This window comes from Pristiophorus japonicus, chromosome 21 (genome assembly GCF_044704955.1).
Source record: "Pristiophorus japonicus isolate sPriJap1 chromosome 21, sPriJap1.hap1, whole genome shotgun sequence".
Lineage (NCBI taxonomy): Eukaryota > Metazoa > Chordata > Chondrichthyes > Pristiophoridae > Pristiophorus > Pristiophorus japonicus.
In genome coordinates, this window is record NC_091997.1 from 3,497,146 (window position 1) to 3,504,622 (window position 7,477).

A 7,477-nucleotide genomic window follows, 5' to 3' on the forward strand; every position below is an offset into this window, starting at 1 on the left:
CAAGTAGCCACTGGCCGCCATTTTCCCACCACTAACCCTAACCCTAATCACGGACCGATACCCCCCCGCCCCCCGCCCTTTCACCCCCCCCCCAATTCCGACCACCACTACCCTTCATCTTGCCCACCCCCTCCACAGTCACGCTCCCTCCCCCAATCGCCCCAACCCACCCCCTCCACAGTCACTCTCCCTCTCCCCCAATCGCCCCAACCCACCCCCTCCACAGTCACTCTCTCTCCCCCAATAGCCCCAACCCATCCCCTCCACAGTCACTCTCCCTCCCCCAATCGCCCCAACCCACCCCCTCCACAGTCACTCTCCCTCCCCCAATCGCCCCTACCCACCCCCTCCTGGTCACATCCAGTTTCCCTTTGGCTAGAACTTCCAGGGAAATCTGTACTGCCAATTCTGACCTGGTTGTTTTAAAAATATATATATTTAGCAAGCTTCCAAATAATTAGTGAGTGGAGACTTTCTTGCTTGTCTTCCCGCGTTGACAGTCAGGAGAGAATCCAGCTATTTTATGTATTACTCAAGCTATTGTGTCACCATGAGATACCACGGCTTTTAGCACTACATCACAATGTTTTGTTCTCACATTTTCTGTTTTATTGGGGGTTGGTTATGGTTTGTGCAGTAGCAACATATATGTTTCCTTTTAATGTTGCCCTGGCAACCACCCACAGCAGAAGTAGAAAGACCTGCAATGCTCAGTTGCAAGCTAAGAACTGAACCAGCCACCTATTGACAAAAGATGAATGCTTCAGAACCTGATACTAAACCTTGCTCCGTCATTCACCCCCCCGATAAAATACCGGAAAGTTTAGCTCCAATTCTCCATTACCTCTCATATCTCAACAAACCTGTTCACATTTTCAGCACAATTACTCTTTTCTGTTATTATTGTGATTCGGTGTTATTAGAAATGCACCAAAGGAGCACTGTGGGCTAGATGGAACTTCCTGAAACTGTTGCTATGTTATTTGTAATATATTTGCTTCATGGGTTCTTCATGTCTCCGCAAGATCCTGCAAATCCCCTGGGAGGACAGACGCACCAACGTTAGCGTCCTCGATCAGGCCAACATCCCCAGCATCGAAGCACTGACCACACTCGACCAGCTCCGTTGGGCAGGCCACATTGTTCGCATGCCTGACACAAGACTCCCAAAGCAAGCGCTCTACTCGGAACTCCTACATGGCAAGCAAGCCCCAGGTGGACAGAGGAAACATTTCAAGGACACCCTCAAAACCTCCTTGATAAAGTGCGACATCCCCACTGACACCTGGGAATCCTTGGCCAAAGACTGCCCCAAGTGGAGGAAGTGCATCCGGGAGGGCGCTGAGCACCTCGAGTCTCATCGCCGAGAGCATGCAGAAATCAGGCGCAGGCAGCAGAAGGAGCGTGCGGCAAACCAGCCCCACCCACACTTTCCTTCAACCACTGTCTGTCCCACCTGTGACAAAGACTGTGGTTTCTGTATTGGACTGTTCAGTCACCTCAGGACATATTTTTAGAGTGGAAGCAAGTCTTCCTCGATTTCGAGGAACTGCCTATGATGATCTTTGCTGAAGAATTCATAGCAACACGTTGCTACAAAGAACTAGTTGGTTTATTGACAAAGGTTTAACAATCACACTACACATTACCAGTTCATCCACTAGCTTCGCTACTGCATACCTCATCGTGGATGACCTAGACTCAATTGACTCTAGTTTTATTGAGTCTTGTGAACATCATCATCATCGGCAGTCCCTTGAAGTGAGGATGACTTGCTTCCCCGCCAAAAAGGGAGGAGTTCACAGGTGGAATATTCACCGAATATTCCAGATCCCGAATTACATTGTGAAGGGTGGAAGATGCCTGTGCTTGGATTTTTTTTAAAGTGTGGGTGGCCGTTGCACACCAGCCACCACACGGGCTTGACAGAGCTAGGTCTTGGTCCAGTGGCAAGGATTACCCAAGACTAACTGGAGACCAGCTCTGCTGCACAGACCTAGTGCGCACACATATCGCAGTGTGGGCTGGCCCGTGCTGCCCCTGGGTCCTTGCCTCTTCTGGGCCCCAGATTCACGCCTCTCCTGGGCCCCGGTCACTTCCCTCTACGGACTCTTGCCGCTCCTTCGCCCCTCCTGCTGTGCCTGCCCGCACTGCAATCAGCGACCTGGCTTCGCAGCCGTCGCCCTCCTGTAGCAGCTCGTGCTACTCCCTGCAGTGGTATGCCACCGCACGCTGCTCCCTGCAATGGCCCCGGCCTATTGATGGTCTTGCAGGCCGGAACCACGCTGATTTCCAGGCCGGGCCGCCGCACAGTGCTCCCGCCAATGGCTCCGGCCTGCTGATGATCATCACGTGACTGGCTAAGCGACTCACAATGCAACAGCTCTACAAACCTGTGAGCGTACACATGCGTGCATACTTTTACATTATTATTCATCAATTGACAAACCCGCATATTGGGCCAAATATTGTTAATTGGCCCGCCATCATGGATGCGGAAAAAGCCCAGCAATTTGGGGCGAGGAAGAGATACGCCATGAGTTGCAAATCACTCCAAATTGCTGGACGATTGGTGCCGTTCCTCTGTCAGCCTTGCACAAATAGGAGTTTGCTGTCAACCTCCCCGAGAATTGCAATAAATTGCTGAATTTGCACCATAAATACGAGTGAACCTCATCGCAGATATTTAGGTCTGCTATTTGTTACCGTAAGAAGCCTGTTACTGACACGATTGATCATCCTGACATGAAACTCAACCTCTCTGGCCCAGCAGGGAAACATTGAAACTGTGGAGCCACATTCCTTCAGGTAGTGAATTATTCCTCGAGCTTTTTTTAATTTTAAATTTTTGCTCCCTCTCTTAATCCAATCTTTCTTTCTCTCTCCTTATTTCTCTTTCTGTATCCAATTTGACACTAATTCACCCCTACATCGTTTGCTCTGTTTCTTTATCTATCTTTAAATGTCATTGGTTAAGGAGATAGACCATTGGACCCGACATTCAGAGGTCCCTGATGCCCCGCTGCCATTGTCGCACTGTCGACACTTCGTACTTCCATCTGTAAGGTTACTAATCTTCAGAAAAGCACAGAAGGAGACCATGAACTTAAAATTGATTAATACAAGCTTGTGGAATTTGATACAAGCTTTTGGAATTAACTGGACAATGGGAGCAAAAAAGTGCCAGCCTTAGGGCAGGGGATGACTCACCCCAATTAAGGACACTCTGTGGTCAGGAACCAAAACTGACTTTATACTTTACAATGGAATTGTTACATGAGGCCTTGGACTTGATTGGCCAAGGGTGGGGAAAAACAAACTCACTGGAGAAGCCAAGTCTGCAAAAGGATCGGACAACAAAGGAATCAACATTGGTGCACATTTTTGGGGAACGAGCTGTTAAGATGGGGAGTCATTTTGAGTCTCGCAGACTCCAGGTGCAAATTGGGAACAGTAGAGTCCATTATTGCAGTCAATCAAACAGCATCACCACAAAGCAATGTATCGCTGCAAACACCTTCTCAGAAACCGCAGTGGCGGGAGATCAATCAAAACATGGATATAAATATGTGAGCTAGAAGCAGCTCAGGAGAAGAAGTAGAAGGACACGTGTACGGAGAGACGAACAGACGGAAGGAACAGATGGACGTAGAAGAAGGATACACGTACAGGTACATGTACACGTACACCCACCACCAGTCGGCCATCACCGTTCGGCAGGGTAATGGAAGCGTGGTACCGAAGCGAGCTACAGAACGTACACGGAAGGAACAGCACTGCAGAGAATGGCCAGAAGAATAACCAACCGGTCACAGAACCAACGACCACGAACTTACAAGCCACAACCAGGAAGGGTGATTGTATGTCTCTAGTCAATTTCTCTCAGAAGTCTAATTCTGTAGTTTTGGTTAGTTTTGCTGCGTAATAAAACTGACATTGGGTTAAGCCTAAATTTTGTACCACCTGTTGTCCTTTTCCCTTATAAGTTTCGAGGTCAAAGAATCAGGGTAGAGGGTAAACCAAATACACGCCCTACACATCATATACCTCTTCCCAGCTCCTCAATCTGGCTGAACCAGACAGTGTGTAGCCTCTGAGTTGGGCTTCATATCCCATAAACAGGGTACGGCAGTAGAGTGGCTAGGGTACTGGATTAATAACCTAAACGCCATGAGTTCAAATCCAACCATGGCAATAATAAAACAAATCCAATCATTCTGGTAATTTGTGGGCTGGTACTAGAAAAATTGACCATGGAAGTAGCTGGATTGTTGTAAAAACCCAACTGTTCATTAATCTCCTTCAGGGAAGCGAGCCAGCTTACCTGGTTTTATCTACACAGGACTCCAGTCCCACTCTATGTGGCTGACTGTTTAATGTCCTCTGAAGTAGCCTGGCATGCAATCGTAAAAAGTAAAAAAACAAATAACTTTGAGGCCCCATCCCCACCTTCTCAAAGCACTTAGGGAGGAGCAATAAAATCACCCTCGGCTGCATAACTCACATCCCGAGAACAAAAACTCCACCTCCCAAACCTACAACCTCTACCGCCTAGAAGGACAAGGGCAGCAGGCGCATGGGGAACACCAACACCCCCATGTTCCCCTCCAAGTCACACACCATCCTGACTTGGAAACATATCGCTGCCATTCCTTCATCGTCGCTGGGTCAAAATACTGAAACTCCCTCCCTAACAGCACTGTGGGAGCACCTTCACCACACGGACTGCAGCGATTCAAGAAGGCGGCTCACCACCACCTTCTCAAGGGCAATTAGGGATGGGCAATAAATGCAGACCTTGTCAGTGACGCCCACATCCCATGAATGAACACAAAAAAATGTTAAGTCCTGCTCACCTTTAATGGCTGTACGTGTTGTCCCTTAGCACGCTGACCTCAAATGTCCCCACACCACCATTTGCTCTTCCGCCTTTGGTCGACCGTACAGCCTCCCTCGTTGCTCCACTTTTGATGGAATAACCAACAACAACATGCTCTGGAACTCCCTTCCTAAATCCCTCTACGTATCCCTCCTACTTTAAAAGCTCCATTAAAACCTACCTCTTTAACTTCAGACACCTCCCCATATTCTTCTTGCTGCTCCCATTGTAAAGCACCTTGGAACATTTTACGATGTGAAAGGATTTTATAAGTGTAGTTTTTTTTTTGGAACTCTGCCATTTTTATTTTACCGCTATTCAAACTTGTTCTGTGGAACATAAAAACATTTGTGTGGAGATGGTATATTTAAAAAAAAATAATGCTGGACAATCAAAATAGATGCCGTGCTGGATTTCGAGATCAAAAGATGTTTTTTCTCATTATTCAATCTGCTGAAACGAACAAATGTGCCTTTAACGTAGTAAAACGTCCCAAGGTGCTTCACAGGAGTGCCATGAAACAAAATTTGACACCAAGCCACATAAGAAGAAATTACGGCAAATGACCAAAAGCTTGGCCAAAGAGGTAGGTTTTATCATCATCATAGGCAGTCCCTCAAAATCGAGGAAGACTTGTTTCCACTCTAAAAGTGAGTTCTCAGGTGACTGAACAGTCCAATACAGGAATTACAGTCTCCGTCACAGGTGGGACAGGCAGTGGTTGGAGGAAAGGGTGGGTGGGGAGTCTGGTTTGCCGCACGCTCCTTCCGCTGCCTGCGCTTGGTTTCTGCATGCTCTCAGCGATGAGACTCGAGGTGCTCAGCGCCCTCCTGGATGCTCTTCCTCCACTTAGGGCGGTCTTTGGCCAGGGACTCCCAGGTGTCGGTGGGGATGTTGCATTTTATCAAGGAGGCTTTGAGAGTGTCCTTGAAACGTTCCCTCTGCCCACCTGGGGCTCGGCAGCGGAAGGAGCGTGCGGCAAACCAGACTCCCCAACCACCCTTTCCTCCAACGACTGTCTGTTCCACCTGTGACAGAGTCTGTAATTCCATATTGGACTGTTCAGTCACCCAAGAACTCACTTTTAGAGTGGAAGCAAGTCTTCTTCGATTCCGAGGGACTGCCTATGATGATTTCTGGTTTTAAGGAGTGTCTTAAAAGAAGAATGAGAGATAGAGGAGGAGAGGTTTTAGGGTGAAATAAGATGGCTGGGCAGGGATGACTGTAGTATACAGAGACAACAACATTAGCCAACAGTCTAATGTAGCATGGCATCATCATTTGTATTTAAATATATGTGAAAGACACTTTGGTTTGCTGAAGTGAGCTGGCAAGCAAAGTTCCATTGTTAATTGTATATTAGAGGCATTGTTATTTTCGAAGCCTAACATCAAAGAACATTTTGGGCTTAAAGACTGCAAGGTTTGGCAGTTTGAGGGCGATTGGTGGTATTTCATGGCCGACCTAATTCTTTGGAGGAAGTGGATCGTTACCGATAGAGGAAACTTGTGGGTACAATTTCCACGGGAGTTCTCCAAATCTTTGCCCATAACTTCGGCAGAAGACCTGCAGAAACCCTGGGGCTACAGCGTCAACACTTTAATATCTACAGTAAAAACTCCCCAGTGTCTCACTCGCAAGTTAAGTTGAAGCAAATAGCATGCTGTGAACAATTGAGTGTTTTATGTATTGTGGCAAACATACAACACAGATCTATTTCATGTTGCTACAAATTTCGAGTCTGCACTCGATATTCCCTCAGGTTCGGTGCTAGAGGTCTCTGCTGTAAGCGGATCCCACATTCCTTACGGTCTGGAGTTTACTGCCCAATAACTAGACCAACAATCGCATGACTATTGTCAGTCTAGTTCTCTGAAATGGCTACTGTCATTGCAATGTGCACCTATTCACTCTTCCAAAAGGCAGATCATTTATTATTTCAGTCAGTCAGATCAGGGTTCGAAGGGAGTAGGTGAATGCCCCCGCTCAATTTTAACTGCTCCCCCGCCCAATGGTTTCTGCCAGGTGCAGGGAATTTAAAATCGAGGCCATTGACTTAAAACTGAAGTGGAATGTTGGAGGCATCACCTCCCCGGCTGGTTCATCGAGATCTAATCCACATCCCTGAGCACACGACTGCTCTGAGGATTTAATCCCCTGCAAGCTAAATTTGACTTTCATTTTAATATCAATTACACCAAAACCCTTCGGTGGCCAAATAGTAACAAACAAATCCTGAAATATGAGCTCCTGATCAAATTGCTGTTCGGCCCTACTTTGTCAGTCCAGCCTGCAGTGCAAACGTGATTTACAATAATTTATGAAGCTGTTTGAAAACTAAGAGGCTACCAATATAAACAAAGCCTAATTACATGTGTACAATATAACAGCATTAAGCTCAAAATTAATTGTCATTAAAACTTATTTTAAGTGAAGTGAATAGGGAAAGAAAATTCTCCACATTTTTTTCCACCAATTTTCCCACTCCACTGCAAAGCCGTGCTTGCTAGAGTTCCGTAGGTACTGGGAACTCTCCAGCACATTGCACAAGTGGCCATTCTTTATATGTGAGTCTAGACAATGAGATCGGCTTTCTGC